General features: G+C 51.3%; 1 protein-coding gene across 4 annotated transcripts in view; it reads left to right on the top strand.

Moving 5' to 3' along the window:
• The first annotated feature begins 1,345 nt into the window (after positions 1-1,345).
• CAMKK1 (calcium/calmodulin dependent protein kinase kinase 1) overlaps positions 1,346-14,220 on the top strand; it is a 108,422-nt gene continuing 95,547 nt past the window's right edge. Inside the window, exon 1 of one of the 4 annotated variants that reach the window (XM_074844806.1) lies at positions 1,346-1,477. The gene's annotated coding sequence lies outside the window, so the exon portion shown is untranslated. Of the gene's footprint in view, positions 1,478-1,634; positions 2,040-2,722; positions 2,853-14,220 lie in introns of those variants that run through there. The other 3 variants (XM_074844805.1, XM_074844808.1, XM_074844807.1) reach the window with 3 other exon arrangements.

Raw genomic sequence — 14,220 nt, forward strand, 5'->3', positions numbered from 1 at the left:
TCTGAGTGTAAGACACATACCCACAGCATGAGTAAGTGAAAAAGTTCATGGTCTTTGCAAGGCTTGCAAGATGACTGGGCTGTTTTAATCATTACTGTCTCTTAATTACATTTTAATACTTCTCTAAACACAGTGACAACCTGAGCAAGGTTTTTAGGGATCAGAAACAAAGTTGGTAGTAAACCACAAGCTGCATTATTAATAAGTTGAGTTGTTTTGAGAGATGCAACCCATGGTAAGAAATTAATGTCTTTGCAAAGCAGAGGATTATTTGAGACCCACTGGAAGTAGGCGCAGGCATTTCTACCCGCTGCTTGTCCCAGCGGGAAGGGGCAGCACTCAGCAGTGGGTTGAGTCAGGATGTAGGTTTAATCCAAGTCTTGCTCTCTGGCTAAAGCCAAGCTCCCCTCGAGCCGGGTCACAGCAGAGACCGGCCGCAAGCCGCTTGTCACAAACCCAACATCCTCGGGAATCCCACAGGAAACACAGCGGGGCGCAGGGCTGCGGTGGGAACCCCTCGACCCGGGGGCACGGTCAAGCGTGAGCCAAGTGGGTAAAAGAGAGCAGGGGAAAAATAAAAGCCAAAACATGAGTCACGAAACATAGAGGGCATTTGCTTGTAGGGATTCCTTGAGCGATGGCAGTGGAATTCGTTGACGTGCAGCATTTCTCACCATTGCTGGAAGAGTTCAGGAAACGCTTGTGCATGTGACCGGGGTTGATTGTTTTAATCTAGAGATGGAGCCGGGGGGGGGACACTCCACCACGTGGAGGGCGAGCAGGGTCCCCCTGCCAGCACCCCGGGGAACAAGGGCACCCTGCCCGGGGGAGAACACCAGGATGGTACCGGGCGGGGGGGAGAACGCCGGGACGGTACCGGGGGGTGAACACAAGGCATGGGGGAGAACACGGGGACGATGCTGGGGGGGAGAACACGGGGACGGTACCGGGGGGGGGGGGGAAGAACACGAGGACGGTACCGGGGGGTGAACACGGGGACGATGCCGGGGGGGGAAGAACACGGGGACAGAGGAGGACGCGGGGATGGTACCGGGGGGGAGAACGCGGGGACGGTACCGGGGGGAGAACACGGGGACGGTACCGGGGGGCTGAACGCGGGGACGGTGCCGAGGGGAGAACACGGGGACAGTACCGGGGGGGAGAACACGGGGACGGTACCGGGGGGCTGAACGCGGGGACGGTGCCGAGGGGAGAACACGGGGACGGTACCGGGGAGAACACGGGGCCGATGCTCCGGCACGGGCGCGTGCCGCGGGGGGCGCGGCCGCCGCCAGCCAATGGGAGCGCCCGCGCGGGGCGGCGGTTCTTTACCCCCGGGGGGGCTCAGCCCCGCGCGGCCAATGGGGGGCGGGCGGTGGCCGCGCGGGGGCGGCGCGCGCGGGTAGGGCGCGGGCCGGGGAGTTTGGCCGCGCGCCGCAAACAGGGGCACGTTGGAGCCGCGCGGCGGCGGGCGCAGGTGAGCGCGCGGGGCGGGGCGGGGCCGGCGCCTCCCCTCCGCGGGGCTCCCGCGCGGGCCGTCCCCTCAGCGGGGGCTGCGCCGCCGGCCGGGCGGGGTGAGGGGCCGCGCCCCGGCTGAGGGGCCGCCTAGGCCGCGCCGCCCGCCCCCGCGGGTCGCCCGCCGTCAGCCCTGCCCGGGGCGGCGGCCCCTGTGGCGGTGCAGCGCGGGGGGACCCACGCGGGTTGGCACAGAGACCCGGCGGCTGTGGAGGGGACGCGGGTGGGAGCTCCGGGTGTCGGAGCGTGCGCCGGCTGAGGGCAGGTCGCCGGTGCGGGTGGGCTTCTCCCGGGCAGCCGCCTCATCCTCCGGGCTGCGGGAGCTGCGCTCCGCCGCCGCAGCGGGGCTGGGGATGCGCCGTGGTGCCGGGCAGCCGCAGCTCCAGAGCTGTTGCTTCTACCAAGCCCAAGAATAAATGGGAAGAAAAAAATCCTTCTGAAAACTGGGATTTTGAGCAGTTTACCCATCACACCAGTCGTCTCTCTTTCTCTTTTCTCGACGGAGAGAGGGGGCAGAGGAGAAGGTAAGAAGTGTGGTGAGCTCCGTGCGGGTTTGTCACTCCTTCCTAATCCACCGTGCTGTCCTTGGGGATCAGTCCGAGCTCCTCGGAGTTCGGGTTTTCGCATGGATCAGTGCTGTGGTCTGAGCTGCCCTGCCCTGGCAGTGTCTCAGAGCACTCACCTTACAGCCAGGCTGGCGTGAAGCGGGTTTCATCTCCTCTCTGCTTTCCTTGGCTCGGAGGGAAAATAAACTGCGGCTCTCAAAGGCCTGTGTGCCTTGCACGAGGAAAACTGCTGATCCTGCAGGGATATCACTTTCTTCAGCTGCTCTGATGAAGCTAAAATTACCATTCTGTTGTAGTTGTAACTTAATGGAAAATGTTTTGTTTAATAGGAAGGTGTTGCTTTTCTATTTACAATAGTCTGGGGTTCCAAGTTAAACTTAGAGCGCCGCTTCCCATAAGGTGTTAATTTCCTCCCTGTGAGGCATCTCTGGCAGCTTCAATTTGTTCTGGCGTTTGACATGGGATGGCTTTGAAGTGTTGCTTTTGAAACTGGATAAGGCAAACGGAGAGCCGTTATCTCAGTTGCTTGAAGAGAAAAACCAAAGCCAGCGTGCTGGGGCAGTGCTCCAGCATGTCCCTGCGCATGGCACAGCTTGCTGGGCTGCACCCCGTGCTCGGGCTGGGGTGTGTGGTGTGAATAGGATTAATCTCCAAGCACAGCAATAAATTGCTTTCCTAGGCTTGCTGCCTTGACTTTTGCCTGGAGAAGGCCAGATCTTAGCAACCAGGAGTGCAAGCACCAGCCTCTTATCATTCCAGCGAGGAGTTCAGGCATGTTATTGTTTGCTACGGTAGGAAGGCTGGTAGGTGCTGGGCCACTGCATCCTGATAGTTTTCTTTTTTGAGGCAAGCTGCGTTCACTGGTATGAAGTGCCCTTCAGTCTGGAGCTGTCTCCAGCTATTTCTTCTTGCTTTTGGGATATGCCTTGTGGATTGGAGCTGGCATGCTTGGAGTGGGGTCTGTGTGGGTGTGTACGCTCCCAGGGCAGCTCCTGGCCTGGAGAGGGTGGGCAGGGTGGCTCGTCCAGCCTTGAGCGGAGCTGGAAGGGGACCTCGCCTGTCCCAGCGCTGCCCCGGAGAGTGGCAAGGTGCCCCACTGATTCACACAGCATGTTGGTGCTTTACTTCTGTGGCTTTCAAAGCCTGTGTGCACTTAATTAGGGTGTTCATTAAGCCCTAAATGTCTTTGACTGATACAATTAATTGTTGTTGCACTAACCAGACCTTCAAAGCCCAGCTTCCTTTTGCCGGGAAGGGATTGTGGGATTTCTCTTCCCTTACAGCTCTTGTGGAGTGGTTACAGTGGGAATCTCATCAGCCTGCAGCAGAGGAGGTATTTGGAAGGACAGGGCAGCAGTGTCCTGTGTGCTGGAGGAAGCAGCACTGTTTAGGTAGCGGTCACCATGAGTGCTTACGTGGTTTAGACCTTGGCTGGGTTTGAAGAGGTGGCACTATGCTGAGCATGTCACTCTGTACTTCAGCCAAGGGTCTGCTTGCCAGAGTACAATGTCTCTTCTTGCTGGTGTCTGTTCCCTGAAGTTACTGAAGGGTGTATTAATCCAGGCGTTTGTACCAGCCTCTCTTGCACTGTGGAAAGACCAAGTCTTCTGTTAAGTGTCAGTACTGACCTTAGAAGAGCCTTTACAGTGTCATTGCTAACTGGGAGCAGGGAAGGAGAAACTTCTCTTGTAAGAGGCTTCAGGAAAAGGCTGGGGATGCTGGATGGCTTCTGCAGACTATTAGCAAGGTGGTTTGGGTCTCCAGAGGATGTACCTGCCTGGCTGAGGGGCAGAGAGGATAAATCTGATGCAAATCGGAGCATGCCAGGCTAGTGGAGGGGAAAGGATGTGTGTTGGTGGCGAGCTCAGTGTGAGGATTTTGTCTGTGCTGGAGTTGTGGAAGGCAGTTTGTTTGATAACATCTGAAATCAATATGCACAATTACTCTGCCTTGGGGAGGTGCCTGGAGAGAGTGTACCCATGACTGCCCGGAGTGCAGATGGAGTGTCGATGGGTCTGTTCAGCAGCTCAAAGCACTGACAAACACTGGGTGTAGGGAGAGGCAGGCTCTGCTTGTGTGGGAGAGCACACTTGGCCTCAGGGCTCTGTGTGGATGCTGAGCACAGTGTTAGGCACCGTAAGGAGGCGAAAGGTGGAGGGAAAAGGGTTTGTGTGAGGTCAGCAGCAGAGCCCAGCTCTGGGCAGCATCAGGCTGTAGTAGGAGCTCTCCTGACACCTGAGTGTGAAGGAGGGTGGGCAGACAAGGCTTCTGGGTGGGTTTCTACCCACCTCTAACTTGCACCGGTGGGACATTTCTTCCTTCACAGCCTCTGGCAGATGCTGCTACTCAGCCCAGCCACTGCTGCTGAAGTTTGGCAGTTGAAGACAGGAAGCAGAGCCTGTCCCTTTCCTGAGAACTAGTGAGGGGGCAAGTTACCCCTTCGTCTTTTGGAAGAAAGCAAGGCCGGAGCTGTCAAAGTAAAAGCCAAGTATAAAGTTGGTATGAGATAAAATGTTACTGGCTTGTGCCTTAAAATGTAGGAAAGCAGGCATATCCGGGGAAAAGTAAGTATACAGTAACCCTTATCAAAATTCTGCCTCTTATGACTTTCTCTTTGTGGTTTCTTCTCATCTTCTTGTCTGATCTTCGGTCCTTTATTTTTTGGCAGAGGATGCCACTTGCTTTGAGAAGCAAGCATCCAACATGCAGGGAGGTGACATAGTCATCAGAAAATATGTGATTGAAGAAATGAATGTGGGTAGCTGGCGGTAAAAGCAGTGGGGATGATTGAAGTGTACAGAAGCAATTGTTGACATAACAGTCATCGTGGCGGATCTGAAGGTAGGTTAGTGATGTTTGTGATAAAGCATCAAAGCATTGGGTACAGCAGGTAAATGAATGATATCAAATAATATCATGTAGTCAAGCATGTTTTAATTAAGACAGTGGTTAAGCTTAGCATGGTTGGAGAAAAATGTCTGAAATTTTCTAAAGAGAAGAAATCCTGATAATTGATAAATTGGGGTAGGATCCTAATTGCAAAGATAATGGTGGGAAGAATCTGCAGTGACTTCATGGATGTGTGGGAGGGTGGCTGCTGATTGGTGGTGGTGGGTGAGGTGCAAGCATATGTGCATGTTTCCAGCTTTTCAGAAACTCAGATGTCTCTCAGGCTTGTGTAGCTGGCCACAGGTGATGGCTTGAAGGATTGAGCTTTAATCACAGAAGAAAAAACATGCTCAGGTAGGGACATCTGCATGAGACTTGCAGAACTGTCATGAAATGGAGCTGCTCAGCCCCTGGTCGGCAGTGGCAGCCCTGCCCCAGCAAGTGTAGTGTGCCTCAGGCCCAGAGCTGCCTGTCCTACAGGTGGGGGCCCTTGGTGTTGGTCTGGGTGAGAAGTGGCACCTGGTGACAGGCACAGGGGAGAAGAGATGAAACCAGAGATGTGGTGAAGCAGGGAGGTATCCTATCAGTTCCTAGGGAGGGCTTGTGCCTTACTTCAAGGGCTGCTGTGAATTAGCAAGTATAGCATTTTTTTCCGGAATCAAACATCAGGCCTATCAAAAAATCCATCTGGAAATCTGACTCAACCTTTCCTATTTTCCTAGTTTCCAGCTACTGTGTTGCTTTCCAGTCTATTTTTTCCCTGTACCCTATATAAATACAGTCATTTTATAGACTTCGTTAATGATGGGGTGCAATCAAGCACTGCATAACTTGCAGTTCTAACTTGCTTAGGAATTTGCAGTCTGGATTTGTTGGTCACTTTTCCTACTGGATTAAGTCTTTAGAAACGTTTTCCTGTTCCATCGCAGTTTTCAGTTTTATTTTTGGCATAAGTGATATGGACAGAAACGGAGAAGCATAAATATTTGTCAAAAGTGTCAAGTACATGACATTGGAGAATTTTTTTTTATTGCTTTCATGTGCTGGTGTCTCTGGATGGGGAAGTTCTCCTGAAAGGTCAAAACCTCTTGAGGACACAGCTTCTCTGTGGGCTGAGGCTTGCGGCTGAAAGGGGAGGCTGTCCTACGGCAGCTGGGAGCTTCTTAGCCCAGGAACCTGCTAGTTTAGGGAGTGAACCTGGCTGAATATGAACCCTTGTATTTTATTTCTTGATGGTACCCAGCACATGAGCTGAGTCATGCCTTGTGGATAAAGGTGTGGCTTGTGGAGGATTTATTTCTTTTGGGTTGCTGCCCTGGGCAGGCATTATTTTAGGGGGAGTACCTCTGAAATAGTTGTTCTTTTTGCCAGAAGCCATGTGGGATTAATTTAGCCTGTTTGTCTCTGGGGTGGTTTCAGTGTTTCTGCAAATTAGTGACTGTGTTCAGGGAAGGCTGTGAAATGTTGTGATTAATTCTTCAGTATTGTTCAGAGAGTTTATGGTGAAGTTGTTAGCTAGTTAACAGTGACTGCTCTAATTATTCTGGTGTGAGTGTAAACAGCGAGGCTGTGATGTGCCACTGTCTGCTGGAGCAGCACTCCAATATGTGTCTTTTTGAGATCACAGAATCATCTAGGTTGGAAAAGATCTTGAAGATCATCTAGTCCAACTATTAACCTAACACTGACCATTCTCAACTACACCATATCCCTCAGCGCTAGGGATCTCGGCAGCCTTCTCCTTTTTCCTGCACCCCTGCAGAGCAGCCATGTGGATGTCTTGAACAAGAAGGAAAGTCATGGGAGTGCAGCCTTCATTTCTGCTGATACTGGTGCTGAGTGGCAGCTGCTCCCCTGAGGTCAGTGGAGCCAAATTCATTACCTCACTTTTCTGCTACCTTCTGCAATTCCCTGTCTTGAGTAGTTTCCACTGAGACCAGCTGGCAGCAGAGCCTGGGGTTTTGGTGGAAGTCCTTGCTGCAGAGCAGAGATGGGGCAGAGGGACCTGTACGGAGCCATCAGGAACACAGAGCTGTGTGCCAAGGTGGGAGGAAGAGAGCAGCTCCCTGACACCTGCAGTTCCTGTGCAGTATCCCATGAATGTTTCTGGGGTGTGCTGATTGTTTTTCTCAGCCAAGTGCCTCCATAATTGTGTGACCTTGTGAGGACAAAGCATTACTGACACATTTTGGGTGTATGTTAGGTCCGTGTTCCCATGAGGAAACTCTGCAGGGCAAGACTCCTGACTTTGCACAGCCGTGCAGATAACATTTTCTTCAAGTTCAGAGGAAAAAAAAAAAAATCTCTGGTATTCTCACTTTACACAGGATTTCTGGTATGGCTGTTGAACTCTAAGCATGCTACCTAGAAGCAAGTCCTACAGGGCACAAGGCTTTGAAGTGGAAGAGGATGATTTGGTATGTAGGGTGTTAAATTAACACGAAGAGGACTCATTCAGTTGTTTCCTCTGGCTACAGATTTCCTTGGTAACCTGGAGCTCCAATTCACAGATAGACCCAAACATTGAGTGCTTAACATTGGTGTTAAACTAGGAGCAGGCATGAAGGGCTCAGCTGGGGTGGGAAAAGGAGGAATGAAGAAGTGCTGTGGAAGCCCAGGCTGAATAACACCTTCTGAGGATGTGTTAGTGTCACACTTGTGACTGCTGCTGCCTGTGGTGAAGGTGTGAATCAGTTGTACCAAGGGGTGTGAGATCGTCATAGTGTGCTGACCTGGACTTTAGTGCCTGCATTTGACAGTTCGGTACTGTGCTGGGGCAGTGCTCAGATGCTGCTGTCCTCCTTCCCGTGGCTTGTGTTTCTCAGCTGTCCCTTTCTGGAGATTATGCACAATTTTATCTTGCAGTCCTGTGAGTGCAGCAAAGCTTGGACAAGTCACCCCATAGTTTGTCTTGGTTTTGCCTGCCCTTTGCATGGCATACATTAACTCAAAGGTTATTTTACTGTTGATCCCTTGTAGTCATGAGAGACTTTATCATGGGTGTACAGTCTCTTCTTCCCCCCCTCCCACTCTAGGCAGTAGTTCAAGTTTTTATTCTACAGAATAGAAGCGAGTCCTAAAACAGCAAACAAGCTGGTGAGAATAGGATTTTTTTAATATACAAGTAGCATGGGCACAGCCTCATGAAGCCCACAGTTGCAGGCTGTCACATACACAGTAGATAAAGCTGAAGGAATCAGGCAGCAGCAGGAAAAAAAATGTGCCAGGGTGGCTTTGCCGAGTACTGTGTGCATGCATACCTACCTGAGGCTGGCTCTAATTACCAGCTCCCATGCTGTTCTGCTGCTGCATCCAGCTCTGTCAAGTTACTCTCAACTACCTCCTGCCTTTGTGCTTCCACACCACGGTACTGGCAACACACAGGCATCACTGGAGGGTTTTTTCTGCCTCTGGACCTCTTCATGCATTCGATGCAGCTGGTGGTCTTAGTCTGACCTGCAGCTTTGATGTGGGCTCTCAGAGAGAAATTGGGATGCTCAAAGGGACCCATGCTAGAAGAGGATCTGTAGCTGTTGCTTCATGCTGGGTGTCTGCTACCAGACCCTCCCTTCCCCTCATCAACCCCAGCACATGGGGCCTTGCCTGTTAGCGGACAAGAAGCTGGAAGGTGTGTGAGCTGCCTCCTTATTAGGAGCCTGGGATGGCTGTGATCTGAGGATCAACCACAGCTCTGTAGGGAAGAAGGCTTCCTTGCTGCAGCATGTGGAAAGTGATTGATGGTAACATGAAAGGAAAAGGATGGATTTTGCCCCTCAAGGGACTTGAGTGCTGCCTTGGAAAAATGTATTCTGCTTCAGAGCTTCCCTCCCTGTCTTCAGCGTGAAAAAACTGGGAGGGAAGGAGAGAGAACTGGGTTTGGATACTGGCACTATAGAAGGCAGTAGCCCTGTGCCAAAGAAATCAAGATATTTGAAGGGCAGCAGGACCTGATGCAGTGTTCCTGTGACAAATTATTGCAGTACACATGCATAAGCCAGCCACTTGGACAAGTCAAGTCTTAATTTTGGCACTTCCTAACACCTGCTTCTGGTAATGCTGTCTGGGCAGTGCTGTTCTGTGATATTATATGTGCTGGAACCAAGGGTTTGGGTCTGCTTGTGCTAATGGTGTGCCTGCTTCAAGTGGCAGCATGAGGACAGCAGATTCATCCTCTGACCTCTTACTGATGAGATGCTTTAATGCTGAAGTCCAGACTGACCCTTCTATAGCTGTCAGGTAGCTTGACTAACAAAGGTTAATGATATCTGTGGCTCCCAGCTCTGTGAGGTGAAGTGTAAAACAGACCTGAGATGAGTTTTATTTTGCCTTGCTGTGTCAGCACCTCATCCCCAGGCTGAGAGATGGGCCTGGAGAAGTGGAAGATGTCCGAGTGCAGTTTGTCAGGCCAACCCTTGTTGAATGCAGCGGGAACAGAAACGTGCTGCTGCCTCAGGGCTGGGACATGGGGTTACTGTGTGTGCAGAGTCTGAGCTGTTGGCACGATGAGAACAAGGTCCTCTGGCTCAGCTTCTCTAATGTGCACAGCACTGGCAGAGGAAAGGCTGGGGAAGTGTGAACATCTGAGGAAAGAGGCAGAAGGAAGGGTTTTATGCAAACTTGAGAGGGCTTGTAGCTTCCTCTACAGTGCTGTCAGGTCATTCCATTCAAGGGTGCGATGTAGGCTTTGCCTGCCTTTGTCCTGTAGTAGTAGTCATGAACTTCAGTGATCTCAGCAGGCAAATCAGGCCATGTTACTACTGTGCAGTTACATATTAGAGAGATCAGACATCTCTTCCAGCATGTTTCCATACTCTAATCAGGCTTCTGCTTTTTCCTTTCTCATACAGTATTGATGTGGGCAGTGCCTGTAACTTGCCTTGAAGCAATAGTAAAAAGTCATGGTTTATTCATAGAAATTGCTGGGAGTCCATTCCTTAAGGCCAGATTGATTTAAGTCGGGCTGCAGAATGGAACTGGCATTTTTTGTTAATTTTCAGTTTGCTGTTCCCAAGGAGCCAGAAAGTGTCTGTGCTCCACCCAAATGCCACTGTATCTGTCTGCCATCCAGAATGATTCACAGATGCAAAAGGGCAATGTAAGATTATGCCCCACCTGTGGGAATCAGTTCTTCTGTGGCACATCCTCCCAGCCACCAAATGAACAAACAAGCAAAACCAGTACGGCTTTCCCCATCCTCTCCCCAACATCTGTCTGTTTGCCTCATTGTTTCTTGTGTTAAGAGCATAAACTTCATAGCAGGGACCAGTGTTTTCTCTGTACAGCATCAGGCACAGGTGATAACTGCATACGAAATGCCACAGCAGTGGAAAATAAGCCTCTAGATCTGAGTCAAAGGTCTGCAGATGCTCTGGGGATGCAAGGCCAGAGGGCTGTTTGTTAGCTGAAGGAATGTCTCTGGTTTGACTCAAGTAGCGTGTTGCTGGGCTGCCTTTGGTTCAGTGCCTGCTCAGCTTCCCTGGGGAAGCCCCTTCCCTTCATTCCCAGAGAGGTCTCTGGTCCTCGCTGCTCCCGGGCTGAGCCTACTTGCCCTTCCTTGCCGCTCGCAGTGGGTGCACCAGCCTCCTGCTTATGGCATGGCTGCAGTGCCAAGGTCTTCATGAGTTTTTGCTGTGAGCTGGATAAAACCACCTGGATTCATCGAGGGTGTGTTGTGGTTACTGCAAAGTCCTGAGAGTCTTATTCCACTACAATCTTGTGGAGGAAAGGAAACCTTCCAGAGTCTTTAATATTCCATGCTCTTTAGGTATGAATATGAATATTTCCTTGGCCTGAAACATTCTTCTGCTGTGAAATCCATTGCAGTCTCTTTGTCTAAGACAATCAGTCTCCTTCCTTCCCTCTCTCCTCCCATGCTCCAACTTTTAACCTAGAAATGTGCTGACACTTCATCAGCAAACTGGTTTCTAGCGTGTTAGGGAGCTCTGCAGAGCATCTTTGCAAGTTGTCAGTGTAGCTGCATGCAAGAGAAGAGGAAAGTGGCTCAGAGTTGTTCATCTCCTGGGGAATTGCTCTTCCTAGCTGATGGCTTTCTACAAAAGTGTCTGACAGCTCTGTCCATGTGTATCTGTTCCCCTCTAAAGGATGGGTGTGGGATTGAGGAGTCAATGAAGAAAGGTATTTCATCATTGTGCTTAATACATTTATTTTGGCAGTGCTCCTGCCTGTAGAGCATCCCTGTCCCACCATGCCAGTGTACTGATTTGAGCCTCTTCGAAGCTGTCTGTTCCACTGTCATGACCTGTGGATCACTCAGTGCCTCTGCAGTTCTTGTTCTACTTGCTTGGCAAGAAGCCTCCGACTCAAGGTGAGCCCCTTCCTGCTCCACTCCCCAGGAGGCTGAGCTGTCTAATGCTCTCATAAAAGAGTTTTTTTGGTTCATCTGTGGGATTTCTGCAGTTCCCTGATTTGGTGGCAGGTGTGGCTCCTGAGGGGCAGGAGGTCTGAGTGAAGCCCCTGTGTTTTCCAGAACAGGTACAGGTGACTGCACTGTTCAGGATGGATGGAGCTCCTGCCAGCAGCTGAAGGCAGCTTGCTTGTACCTGGGACAGTTAATACCTTGGAGCAAAGCCATCCCAGCCATCCTTACTTGCTGACATTGAGAAACACCATTTCCAGCAGCAACTTGGCTATTCCAAAGTCCTTGACCTCCTCTGAACCTTTCTGCAGCCCTGGTATCTCCCAGGCTGAGCAGTGCTGGCAGTTGGGAACTCCAGCGTCCAGGCTGAGGCACTTGAAGTCAGCCAGCTCCGAGGCAAATGGCATGTCTGCTCTCCAGATGGCTTCCAACCTCACAGGGCCTGGATCTTCCAGCCCTGCACAGCCCTGTCCTCTGGCTAGACAGGCCTGTGGAGATTCACCAGAGCCAAAGGCTTTGTGAGGATCAGCTGAGCAGCTCCTGGAGGCAGGCGGGAAGCCAAAGCTGGAGCACAGGCTGCTGAGCTGGAGAGGGCATGGAGAAACCTGCCCGGGAGGCACTCTGAAGGTGCCTCAAGGTCACTCTTAAGTCTGAAGAGCCACAGCAACGCTCAGTTGGGAACCTGACCTGCAAAAGCTGGAGCATTAAAGGATGTGACAGGGAAAGGAGTGAAACAGCCCTCTGTCATGGTGAAGGTCTGGACTATATGGCCTTAGGAATCCACCCATCCTTGCCTTGTTCCTGTGCAACGCTGGGGCTGTTGGGAACACAGCACAGCTGTTGCAGTGCTGTCACTGTGACCAGCTGAAACTGCTCAAGGAGTAAGTGTGACACCAGCAAAATACCAGAGGCAAACCAGTCCTCTGATTGCTGGGTCACTTAGAAACAGAGTGAGGTGTTTTCCGAGCTTGTCTGTGGGAGATAGCTGTCTGACCAAGCATAAACCACAGCCTTGCTGTTCTTCATCCCACTCCCCATACCAAAACTGCCTCAAGCTGTGATCCGAATAGAAGGGATACCCAAAGTGTCTGTGAGCTTTGGGTCACTTTACTTTAGACTCCTTCAAAAACTGTGGTCATAACACCTCCCAGGCATCTGGGCATGATGTGGATGAAAGGAAGTTCCTTGCGTTAAAACCAGATGGACTGCAGCTGCTCCATGTATGAATCTGGAAGCTCTTGGGCTTGGCACACCTCTCCCAGATTCTGGGGAGCAGCTGCTCCTTCCCTGGGTGCCAGGCAGGTCCTGTGTCCGGCTCTGCAGTGTATTGGACCAAACATGTTCTGATGATTAGGGTGGGCAGAGTCTCTCTCCTGTCAAACTGTTTGCTCTGGCTACAATTTTGTCTGCTTGGAAATTTGTTGCTTTTCTAGCCTTTCAAGCCCACCTCCCAGAGAGCATGGGAATTGTATTTAGACATATAATAAGAATGATGTAATTAAAATCCTTAATTTTATTTTTCTTGTTTGAGTTTTTTTTAATTCCTTTGATTTAAAGGGTGGTAGTAGCTAATTGGATTCTGGGCCAGACTTGCACAGGCAGCCAGGGGGGAAGGGACTGCAAATGAGCCTAGCCAGGAAATTGCACGTTTAAATATAGTTCTTAGTAGGGTCAGCAAAACACCCAAGGGACAAATTAAGAATAAAATTTCTGCTGTAATGTGTTCATTTAGCTGCAGACATCATCTTAAGGGAAACAAGAAGGAAGCCTGGGAGTGAGGGGAGCAAGTTGAAGGGTAGTTGTCCCTTCTGCAGTGTGTTTGTGTACTGCTGCAGGTCTCTCCCAGGCAGTAGCATCCTCCTGTCCTCTGGGCTGGCCGGTGCATTGGCTGATTTCAAGCAGAAACCACTGAAGGGATTTTGGGGTTGGTGGGGGGAGTGGTTTCACTGGAGGATATAAATCCATGATTCATGTAATGCTGTAGGGCTGCTGTTGCTGTTACCAGCTTTGGCACAGACCACCTGGGTTGCCCTGTTCAGCAGGTGGTAGGGAGGTGGGACCAGCCACCACCTCGTTGCACTGTTTGGGTTATTGGGGGGCAGCTTTCCCTGTGAGGCTGCTGCTTTCTTCCCAAACACTGGGTGGGTGGGATGGTGCTTCCCACTCCCATGGGTACTGACCAGTTTCCCTGGACTGGTATGCTGGGAAGGTGGTTAGAATTAGTGTTAGGAGATGGATTCAGCCTGAATAAAGGGAATTCAGGGAAGTGAGTGCTGGATTTGTCCCTTCAGAAGTCTGCAGCCTTGTGTTTTTCCTGTTGGGACCTGTGGCTCTTTTGGCACAGGGACAAGATCATTGTCCCTGCTGTGGATGTGAGGAAAGCAGCGTGTAAAGCAGCCAAAGCCCAAGATGCAGGACACAGAGCACATCTGGAGCCACCCCTGGCTGGAAGCCAGAGTTGCTCTTGAGTTTGACTGACAGGGGCATTAGTTTTCCAGCCCTGTTTGGCCCTTGGTTCCTGCATGGCCGGTGGGAAGCGCAGCAGAGCTCATCTCCTCCTTGGTGGTACTTTAGGAACAGCCTGAATTAGTCATTGGCAATTGTAACTTCTCTTTAAGGCTAAGATAAAGAAGTACTGCTGGTGATGGGGGAGGGGAGATGCAGAAGAGCAGCTTGTTCTGTGTTTCCCAGGACCTCAGACTCAGCCCTCAGTGCTCTCCCTTTGGTTTTCACTACCTCCCCAGGCGAAGGCCATGTGCTTGGGGGGGGGCAGAGCTTGTCAGGAGTGAGGCCTGAGCCTACATCCCTCCCTTCTCTGGAGGTCTGCAGAGCTGTTGGCTGTTCAGTCTAGCTGGAATAAGATTTCACAAAAGC

The sequence above is a fragment of the Strix aluco genome, chromosome 19 (genome assembly GCF_031877795.1).
Source record: "Strix aluco isolate bStrAlu1 chromosome 19, bStrAlu1.hap1, whole genome shotgun sequence".
In the NCBI taxonomy this organism is placed as follows: Eukaryota; Metazoa; Chordata; class Aves; order Strigiformes; family Strigidae; genus Strix; species Strix aluco.